General features: G+C 37.0%; 1 pseudogene; it reads right to left on the bottom strand.

The window, feature by feature from the left end:
• Positions 1 to 5,904: 5,904 nt before the first annotated feature.
• Positions 5,905 to 6,040, bottom strand: LOC118671037 (annotated as a pseudogene).
• Positions 6,041 to 11,878: the final 5,838 nt, after the last annotated feature.

The raw sequence follows: 11,878 nt of genomic DNA, 5'->3' as shown, positions 1-11,878 counted from the left end.
GAAGAAAAAAGTCACACAAGCCCAGAGAGTCCCAAACAAGGTGAACCCGAAAAGACCCACAACAAGACACATCACAATTACCATGGCAAATGTTCAGGACAAAGAGAGAATCTTACAGGCTGCAAGAGAGAGATGGAAAGTTACATACAAGGGATCTCCCATTAGATTGTCAAATGATTTCTCAACAGAAACACATCAGGCCAGAAAAGAATGGACAGAAATTTACAAAGTGTTGCAAAGCAAAGGACTGAATCCAAGAATACTCTATCCAGCAAGGCTATCATTCAAACTTGAAGGGGAAATAAGAAGCTTCACAGACAAAAAAAGGCTAAGGGAGTTTATCACCACCAAGCCAGCAATGCAAGGAATGCTAAAGGGACTGATATAAAAAGAAGAAATAAAAAGCTCAGAAAGAAAACAGCCACACAAAAAAAGAAATGGCTACAAACAAGTACCTTTCAATAATAACTTTAAACGTAAATGGACTAAATGCTCCAAACAAAAGACATCGAGTGGCTGAATGGATAAAAAAACATGACCCATACATCTGCTGTCTACAAGAAACCCACCTCATTAGAAGGGACTCACACAGACTGAAAGTGAAAGGATGGAAAAATATCTTTCAGGCAAATGGAAAGGAAAAGAAAGCTGGGGTAGCAATACTTATATCGGACAAAATAGACCTCAAAGTGAAGGCCATAACAAGAGATAAGGAAGGCCACTTCATAATACTAAAGGGATCAATACAACAAGAAGATATATCCCTGGTAAACATATATGCACCCAATGCAGGAGCACCCAAATTCATAAAAAAACTCCTGGAAGATATCAAAGGAGAGATCGACAACAATACAATCATAGTAGGGGACTTTAATACACCACTGACAGCACTGGATAAGTCCTCTAGACAAACAATCAGCAAAGATACAGCAATCCTAAATGACTCACTAGACCAGATGGACTTAATAGACATCTTCAGAACACTTCACCCCAATGCCACGGAATATACATTCCACTCAAGTGCTCATAACACATATTCAAAAATAGACCATATATTGGGTCACAAGCAAAGTATCCCCAAATTCAAGAAGATTGAAATCATAAAAAGCGTCTTCGCAGACCACGATGGCATAATATTAGAAATAAACTACAATAAAAACAACCCAAAATACTCAAACACCTGGAAGCTGAATAGCATGCTATTAAATATTGATTGGGTTACCAATGAAATCAAAGAAGAAATTCAAAACATCCTGGAAACTAATGACAATGAAAACACAACAATCCAAAACCTATGGGACACAATGAAAGCAGTCCTGAGAGGGAAGTTTATAGCTCTACAGGCCTATCTCAAAAAACAAGAAAAAATGGTAGTAAATCATCTAACTCTACAACTCAAAGAATTAGAAAGAGAGCAACAAGAAAACCCCAGAGTGAGCAGAAGGAAGGAGATAATAAAGATTAGAGCAGAAATAAATGACATAGAGACCAAAAAAACAATACAGAAAATCAATGAAACCAAGAGCTGGTTCTTTGAAAGGATAAACAAGATTGACAAACCTCTAGCCAGACTCACCAAGAAGCAAAGAGAGAGGACCCAAATAAACAAAATCAGAAACGATAGAGGCGAAATAACAACAGACCCCACAGAAATACAAATGATTGTTAAAAAATACTATGGACAGCTCTACTCCAACAAACTAGACAACCTGGAGGAAATGGACAAATTCCTAGACAAATACAACATTCCAAAACTCAATCAGGAAGAATCTAAAAATCTCAACAGGCCAATAACTATGGAAGAAATTGAAGCAGTCATCAAAAAGCTTCCAGCAAACAAAAGCCCAAGACCAGACGGCTTCACAGGGGAGTTTTACCAAACATTCAAGGAAGAACTAAAACCTATCCTCCTCAGACTACTACAAAAAATTCAAGAGGAAGGAACACTTCCAAGCTCATTCTATGAAGCCAGCATCACCCTAATACCAAAACCAGGTAAAGACAACACAATGAAAGAGAATTACAGGCCAATATCCCTCATGAACACAGATGCCAAAATCCTCAACAAAATCTTAGCAAATCGGATCCAGCAGTACATCAGAAAGATCATACACCATGACCAAGTAGGATTTATCCCAGGGATGCAAGGATGGTACAATATCCGCAAATCAATAAACGTGATACATCACATAAACAAATTGAAAGAAAAAAACCACATGGTCATATCAATTGATGCAGAAAAAGCATTTGACAAAATTCAACACCCATTTTTGATAAAAACTCTCAGCAAGGTGGGAGTAGAAGGATCATACCTCAACATAATAAAAGCCATATATGACAGGCCCACAGCCAACATCATACTCAATGGACAAAAACTAACACCATTTCCCCTAAGAACAGGAACAAGACAGGGATGCCCCCTCTCACCACTCCTGTTCAACATAGTACTGGAAGTGTTAGCCATTGCAATTCGGCAAGAAGAAGAAATAAAAGGCATCCAAGTTGGAAAAGAGGAAGTAAAACTGTCCTTATTTGCAGACGACATGATATTATACATACAAAACCCTAGAGACTCCATCAAAAAGCTACTAGACTTAATACATGAATTTGGCAATGTAGCAGGATACAAAATTAACCCCAAGAAATCTGAGGCATTTCTATACACCAACAGTGAACTTTCAGAAAGAGAGATTATAAAAACAACCCCGTTTACCATCGCACCAAAAAAATTAAGCTACCTAGGAATAAACTTAACTAAAGAGGTAAAAGACCTCTACTCAGAAAACTACAGGACGTTGAAAAAAGATATAGAGGAAGACATAAACAGATGGAAGAACATACCGTGTTCATGGATTGGTAAAATCAACATCATTAAAATGTCCATACTACCCAAAGCAATCTATAAATTCAACGCACTTCCCATTAAAATACCAACGGCATACTTCAGAGATCTAGAACGAACTCTCCAAATATTCATCTGGAATAAAAAAAGACCCCGAATAGCTGCAGCAATCCTGAAAAAGAACAAAGTAGGTGGGATCTCAATACCAGATATCAAGTTGTATTACAAAGCCACTGTTCTCAAAACTGCCTGGTACTGGCACAAGAATAGGCATATAGATCAATGGAATAGAATAGAGAGCCCAGAAATCGGCCCGAACCAATATGCTCAATTAATATTTGACAAAGGAGGCAAGAACATACAATGGAGCCAAGATAGTCTCTTCAATAAATGGTGCTGGGAAAATTGGACAGATATATGCAAGAAAATGAAACTAGACCACCAACTTACACCATACACAAAAATAAACTCAAAATAGATAAAGGACTTAAATGTACGACAGGAAACCATAAAAATTCTAGAAGAATCCAAAGGCAACAAAATCTCAGACATATCCCGAAGCAATTTCTTCACTGATACAGCTCCTAGGGCACTTGAAACGAAAGAGAAAATGAACAAATGGGACTACATCAAAATAAAAAGCTTCTGCACAGCAAAAGAAACCATCAACAAAACCATGAGAAAACCCACTGTGTGGGAAAACATATTTGCCAATGTCATATCTGATAAGGGCCTAATCTCCAAAATTTATAGGGAACTCATACAACTTAACAAAAGGAAGATAAACAATCCAATCAAAAAATGGGCAAAGGACCTAAATAGACACCTTTCAAAAGAGGACATTCAGAAAGCCAAGAGACATATGAAAACATGCTCGAAGTCACTAATCATCCGAGAGATGCAAATCAAAACAACAATGAGGTACCATCTCACACCTGTCAGACTGGCTATCATCAACAAATCAACAAACGACAAGTGCTGGAGAGGATGTGGAGAAAAAGGAACCCTTGTGCACTGCTGGTGGGAATGCAGACTGGTGCAGCCACTATGGAAGACAGTATGGAGTTTCCTTAAAAAACTGAAAATGGAACTCCCATTTGACCCTGTGATCCCACTTCTAGGAATATATCCCAAGAAACCAGAAACACCAATCAGAAAGGATATATGCACCCCTATGTTCATAGCAGCACAATTCACCATAGCTAAGATCTGGAAACAGCCTAAGTGCCCATCAGTAGATGAATGGATTAGAAAACTGTGGTACATCTACACGATGGAATACTATGCTGCTGTAAAAAGGAAGGAACTCTTACTATTTGCAACGGCATGGATGGAACTGGAGAGCATTATGCTAAGTGAAATAAGCCAGTCAATGAAGGAAAAATGCCACATGATCTCACTCATTCATGGATAATAGAGACCATTATAAACTTTTGAACAATAATAGATACAGAGGCAGAGCTGCCTCAAACAGATTGTCAAACTGCAGCGGGAAGTCCGGGGAGGGTTGGGGGGCAGGAGGTAGGGGGGTAAGAGATCAACTAAAGGACTTGTATGCATGCATATAAGCATAACCAATGGACATAAGACACTGGGGGATAGGGGAGGCTAGGGGACTGTCTAGGGCGGGGGGATAAAATGGACACATATGTAATACCCTTTGTAATACTTTAAGCAATAAATAAAAAAATAAATTAAAAAAAAAGAGAGAGAAATGAATAAAACTAAAAAAAAAAAAAAAAGACCGTACCCTTTTATGTAATGATATTTACTTTGAATTTATATTAGTTCACACAAACACTCCATCCATGCTTTTGTTCCAGCCCTCCGGTCCAGTTTAAGAACCCATTGTGGCCCTTGAGTCAAAAAGTTTGCCCACCCCTGGTCTAGAATGAAAGAAATCTTTTAACTTGTATATCACAGTGTTTGGTTGTATCTTTCTTTAAAATTTATACTAGAGGCCCAGTGCACAGACTTGTGCACTGATGGGGTCCCTCAGCCTGGCCTGCAGACATCCCCAGAGGGGTCCCGGTTTGCAAGAGGGCCCAGGCCAGGCCTAGGGACTCCACTGGTGCACGATCAGGGCCAGGGAGGGGCTGTGGGAGGGCTCCAGGGTGTGTCCAGCCTGTCTTGCCCAGTCTTGATTGGCTGGACTCCAGCAGCAAGCTAACTTACTAGTCGGAGCGTCTGCCTCATGGTGGTCAGTCCGCGTCATAGCTATCGGTCGAATGGTCGAACAGTCGCTTAGGCTTTTATTTATATAAAAATGCCCAAAACTGATACAGTTTGGTACATAGGTAAATTAGGTAAGAGCAAGATTGGAGAGTCTACATAAGGAAGCGCTATGCTTTTAGCACAAAGACGTGTGTGTGTGATTTAGTTTTGTTTAATTTAGATTTAATGTGACTAATGGTAATAGATATGATTAAAATTGTACAAGTTAATAGACTATCGGCTATCTTAGCCCCTTAAAATTTAATTTACAACAAAAGGCATTTATTATAATTCCTTTTGGGTAGGTATGTTTGGATAAAATTTTTCACCATGATTAACCTATTATTTAGAAAACTGTGTTTTTTTCAACTAGAGTTGTTTAATTTCTTAAAGTTTAACTGTCTCAATGTAGTAATTATGTGATACACTATGACCCTTTTTTTTTTTTCTTTTAAGAATCTGGCTCTCTTTGGAATGCTTCCCAGGACCTTCTGGAAACCAGATTTCTTACATCTAGGAACTTATAGTCATTAAATAGTTGTAAATATAGAACATGTACCACAAAAGAGCTCATTGCCTTCATGTCACAAGTTAATAGAGAGTTCCACTGATAATTTAGTTACTGCTATATTTCAAAATGAGTTCTGAATATTTATTAATAGAAATTAGGCCCAATTGAATGACCCTTTTAATATTTTCAACTCAAATCTGTTTCTGACATTTTATCGTACAGGCACCAGAGCCAAAGACACAAACCTGGTGACTTGTAACAGGTCTACTTTTAGCTATGATTCTCTTTCTTCTCCCACCATCCCACTCCCCCCGCCCCCGCACCCCCCCTACCCCTTCACCCACTACCACAACTTATGCAGTTGAGTTTCCCACATTTGGGGAAATTGCAGGGGTCAGCACATCCGGAGTGCAATGCCTCACCCTGGAAAAACCACCTTCGTGATCATGGTATCTCCCCTGCCAGGTGAATATTTCCCTTTCAATTGAGCATGTTGATTGAGGTCAATAACTTCTTGCTTTCCATCTGGAAATCAACAAACAGTACCCTTATCTTCTTTCTGGATTGGCATTCTGCCTTCAAACTTTTCTTTTTCCTAATTAGCAAAGTTTTCACATAAGTATATGAACCAATGTCACTACTCCTGACAAAAGAGAACTGAATGAGGACTGGCTCATCAAACCCCAAAGTCAGATTGGTTTAGATTAAGATGGAATATCTAGGCCTGGTCTAGGGTTTTCAAAAATTGGACTTCAAAATCAGACTATGGTTAGTCAGGAGATCGGTAAAATGTCTTATTTGAAGCATTCCCTCTAGTTAAATCTGGGCCTGCACTAATCTTGGTCTTGAAGGGGTTAGGTTGCTTGGTAATTACAGTGGGGCCTTGACTTACGAGTAACGAGTTTTTTGAGATACCAGCTGTCTCTCGGCCGATTTTTTGCATTGAGTTGATAGAGCAATTTGAGTTAATGAGCTCCTTAATGAGCTCGGTCTCGGAACGAATTAAACTCGTAAGTCAAGGCCCCACTGTATACTGCTTTTGTCAAAAGTAGGCCCAGGAATGTACAGGAATAACAGCATATTCTTGGAGTGGCTCTTAAATATATACCTATGTTTTGCTTTCTTCCTCCTATTTTGGGTAAATTGCCCCTCTCCTTCTGTGGTTCTAGTGAGATTTAAAATTGAAGGCCTTTCCTCTTCAGGTATAACACAGAATTCTACTTGTGCACATTTAAATAATCCTTGATACTTCTTTTCAATTGGAATTTAAGGAAATCTTTGTCCAATAATTAGTTGACCACTAAGCAAACCAAGTAGAGACTTGACAAAGAAAGCAGACCATAAAGAATTAGTCCAGGAAATTCACTAAAAATAAAAAACAGCAACAAAAACAACAAATAGCAGCAAACCTCTGGGAAAAGGCAATCTAATTTCCAGAGTTGCCACAGTATTTTATTGAAAATATCTACTTTTCAATGAAAAAGTGAAAAGTCATGCTAATAATCAGAGACTATAGCTTATACAAGGGGGAGGGGAAGCAGTCTGTAGAAATTGACCTTGAGGAAGCACAGATGTTGGGCTTATTAGACAAATCCTTTAAATCACATATAAACTAGGGCTCCAGTGCATGAATTCGTGTACCTTGAAAGGAACTGTGGGCTGCGAGGCTGCAGTGGGCACAGTGGCGGACCGTGGCACATCCTCTGGGCCCCTGCCTGACCACTCTCACCGCAGCCGAGCTCCTGCTGCCGCCACTCCTGAGCTAACAGCACCGGCCCTGCTTGCATCTGCTGATGTCACAGAGCGATTAGGGCTGGCACCAGCAGTGGGTACAAGCGCTGGGCAGGACTGCGGTGCACAGGAGCAAGAATTTTCAGTAACCACCAGAGGCTCACCCCAATGACAGCGACCGGTGTGCCACCTTGGTCTGGAGCACCCACTCATCTGCTCCACCATCCCGCCGTGGGCGACGCCTGCCATGTTCCGTGTGCGCCCCCTTGTGGTCAGCGCACATCATAGCGACCGGTTGTTCTGCCATTCAGTCTATTTGCATATTTGCCTTTCATTATACAGTATACATTAAAGCAACTAACAGAACAATTTCTAAGTAGTTATTTAACTATGCTGAAGATACAGAAGTCACTATAGATTTTATAAATTCTATAATTTTATGAATGTAATCACAGAGTATGTTTTTTTTAATTCAGCATACTTTTAAGATTCATCAATGTTATCACATGCATCAATAATGTGTTTCTTTTTATTGCTGAATAGCTTATTATTTATAGATCAGACCTTTGGTAAATCCTGCTGGCTAAAAGCAGGTTGTTTTTGGCCAAATCTAGGACCATAGAATCTCTTATGTATCGATTATGGTTGCTTTCATGATACAATAGTAGAGTTGAAAGCTGAAAATATGTATTACTTGTCTCTTCACAGAAAAATTTTGTAGACCCACGGTATAGATATACCATGATTTTTTTAAATCCATTCACTTGTTGGAAATTTAAAAATTTGTTTCAGTTTTGGGGTTTAAAAAATAAAGTAGCTATGAACACTCACATACAACTCTTTGTAGGCACATATACCTCTGCATATACATGCTCTTCTGTTTGTCTTGAAAAGATACCCTGGTAGTATGGTAAATGTACATTCAACATATTAAAACACAGCCAAGCCAAACTGGTTTGGCTCAGTGGATAGAGTGTCGGCCTGCGGACTGAAAGGTCCCAGGTTCTATTCCAGTCAAGGGCATGTACCTTGGTTGTGGGCACATCCCCAGTAGGAGATGTGCAGGAGGCAGCTGGTCGATGTTTCTCTCTCATCGATGTTTCTAACTCTCTATCCCTCTCCCTTCCTCTCTGTAAAAAATCAATAAAATATATTAAAAAAAACCCAAAACATAGCCAAACTGTTTTCCAAGGTGGTTTCGTTATTTTACATTCCAACAAGCAATGTATAAAAGTTCCAGTTGCTGCACCACATCTCTGCCAACATTTGCTCATAGTACCTAGTACAGTAAGTTAGTATATAGATTTGTAGCCTAGGAACCATAGGCTATATCATCTAGGTTTGTGCAAATACATTCTATGATGTTCCCACAATAACAAAATTACCTAAGGTCACATTTCTCAGAATGTATCCCTGTCATTTGGTGACACAACTTTTTTTTTTTTTTTTTTTGCTTTAGTCAAGTATATTTTCATGTAATTTAAAAATATAAAACAATTATTTGATAATTATCATTTCTGGTGCTCTTCCATTGTTTGTAAAGATCTAAACTTGCATCTGATATTGTTTTCACCATGAATGACTTCCTTCAAAATTTCTTGTAGTATGTGTCTGCTGGTAATGGGTTTCATTAACTTTAGAGTGCTTGTGAAATATTTGTTATATTAAAAAATATATTTGAGTTTAGAATTCTAGGTTGACAGTGTTTTACTTTTAGTACTTTAAAGATACTGTTCTACTGTCTTTAGGCTTGTATTGTATTGTAAAGAAAAATCTGTTAATATATTTATCTTTGTTCTGTTATATGTGGGTTTATATTGCTCATCAAATGTGAAAAGTTTGGGCCATTATTTCTTCAAATATTTTTCTATCCTATCTCCTCTCTCCCTTCTTTGAGGCTACAATTAAATTTGTGTAAGAACTCACTGATGCACTTTTAAATTTTTCAGACGTTTTTCTTTCTGTGTTTCAATTTGGATAGTTTCTATTATGATGTCTTGAATTAACCTTTTATTATACAATGTCTAATCTGCTGTTAATCTGATCAAGTATAATTTTATCTCAGACATTATACTCTCCATCTCTAAAAAGAAGGAAAAGGAATGTTTATGTAAAAGAGATCTCAAATGTAATATTATTACACTAAATTTATGCCAATAGAATGGTTATAAAATACCATTATTGCTCTTTATTTTCCTGACCAATAATAAATTTGAAAATCTCTTCATGCATCATATATCATATGTTTAGTTTGACTTTATGAAGTTGAGAGCAATTAAGTCAAACAACATGTTTTGGGAATACATATGCATGTATATAAAGCATGTGTAACATACATATGTCAAAGAAAACATTTATGTGATAGAATTCTATTTTTGAAAGGCAGAAGTATGATAAAAGGATAGTAATTAGTTTGGATGAGGGTGAGAGACAGAATTAGGGAGGTATAAACAGTTGTGTACTTAATATTCCAGTTTCTAATATTGAATGGTGGTTTTATGGGTGTTTATTCTATTATTAATGTTATTAAAAGAAAAGTAATCAAAAACAAAATATGTTCATTAATGGATTAGTGATGAAAGTATGTTAATCAGTTAATCTAATTTTATTCCCCTTATCAAACAACAATAAAGAGATATAACAAGCAATATGGAGAAGGAAGGAGAGAAAGGGAGAAGAAGAGAAGGAGGTGGAAGGACAGGAAAAGCAAATAAAGATTTAGATCTCTCACAAGAGAAAAATTGCAAAGTGAATTAAAAACACATGATGAAGAAATTGCTTCCATGAAACAAGATCACTGGGCAGAAACGCCCAAGAGCTTTCTTTGGGAGGAGATAGTGAGATAATAGAAAGAATGAAATGTGAGATGGCAAAGCTCAGGAACTATGAGAAAAAAAAATAGAAGAAATAGATAAAAGAAGAGATTCAAGGGAGAGTAGACAAGAGAGACTATTAACAAATATGCTATTATTAGTATTTTATTGTATCCACTTTCCATTTGCATTTCTTGCTCTTCCCCACCTTTGTATCTCCTTTTATATCTTGTAGTTGATTGTAAAAGAACTCTGTTGAAAACAGAGAAAAGTGTAAAACATGAAATGGTGATGAAAAAACAAAAGAAGGATCAGAGAGAAAAGGATAAATATGGAGAACAGGCAAAGAGAAATTTTGCAATTCCCAATGGAGAAAAACAAATTAATGGATCAGGGCAAATATTTATAATTCATTTTCTGGAAATAAAAGGCCTTTGAATTTACATAAGTACATATCATATCCCAGGGGAAAGTAAGCCAGAAAAGACAACATAAAGCTATAATTAAACAAGCATGAAGATCTACAAAGATGGAGAAAGAAAACTTTAAGGAATGAAGCTAAATATAATTACCCCTAAAGGAGGAAAACATCAGGTTGTTCTCTGACTGCTTTACAATGAAAGTTAATGCTTCTCCACAGAGAAAGTGAAGAAACTTAGGTAAAAAAGTCAAAGAAAGAAAGCATGATCATGGATTTTATACTTCCTCAAACTGACGTTCAGTATAAGGCAACATCACTTGATCCATTAAACATCAGATTCTTAGGAAATGCTGTTCCCATGAGACTTCTTGAGGATTCTCATAAAAAACTTCAACTAGACAAATGGAAGTGAAAATGAATATAAAAGCACAGCTGATGAGCACTGACTCTTTAAAGAGATCTACCTAAAACACTAAAATAAGAGTGGAAATTATGATGACAGAACAAAGAGTGTTATATACTCTGATGATATAGAAAAATTTACAACACAAATTAGGAGTGGAAGGAGAAAAGAAGTTTGAGTAAATTATTTCTCCTAATTAAAAAAAAAACTGTAGTAGAAGTGTCAAAGTAACAAATTAATTAATAAGTATCAAATCTATTTAAGACCACAAATTTAAATACTAAGATCAGATGGTGGAGGAGAGAGAACGAAAGAAAAAGAAAGGAATTGAATACAGTAGAGAAATCAATAGGAACTATATAAGTAAATGAATAAATAATGACAGACTACAATTAAGCATATTGTCATATTGACAAGAACTAAACTTACTTATTTTAAAAAAGTTTTTCAGATCACATATAAAAACTCAATTTTATGTTGTATACAAGCACCACACCTAAAACAAATGAGTCATAAAGTCTAAAAAGGAAAAAACTGGCCCTGACCAGTTTGGCTCAGTGGATAGAGCGTCAGCCTGTGGACTGAAGGGTCCCAGGTTCAATTCAGGTCAAGGGCATGTACCTTGGTTGAGGGCACATCCCCAGTAGGGGGTGTGCAGGAGGCAGCTGATCGATGTTTCTCTCTCATCAATGTTTCTAACTCTCTATTCCTCTCTCTTCCTCTCTGTAAAAAATCAATAAAATACATTTTTTAAAAAAGAAAAAAACTGATAAACATATACCAGGCCAGTGAAAACGAAAGCAGGGGTTGTAATGTTACTATCCAGCAGATTAAACTCAGACCTCAAAGTATTAAAGAAGGGTACTTTTAGTGCTAAAATGTATATTCATAATATATATATATGTATATATATATATGTATGTATATATATATTAGTTATAGA

Source organism: Myotis myotis, unplaced genomic scaffold (genome assembly GCF_014108235.1).
Source record: "Myotis myotis isolate mMyoMyo1 unplaced genomic scaffold, mMyoMyo1.p scaffold_m19_p_16, whole genome shotgun sequence".
In the NCBI taxonomy this organism is placed as follows: Eukaryota; Metazoa; Chordata; class Mammalia; order Chiroptera; family Vespertilionidae; genus Myotis; species Myotis myotis.
Note: the sequence above shows the minus strand (reverse complement) of the source record. Positions and strands in the feature narration are given on the sequence as shown.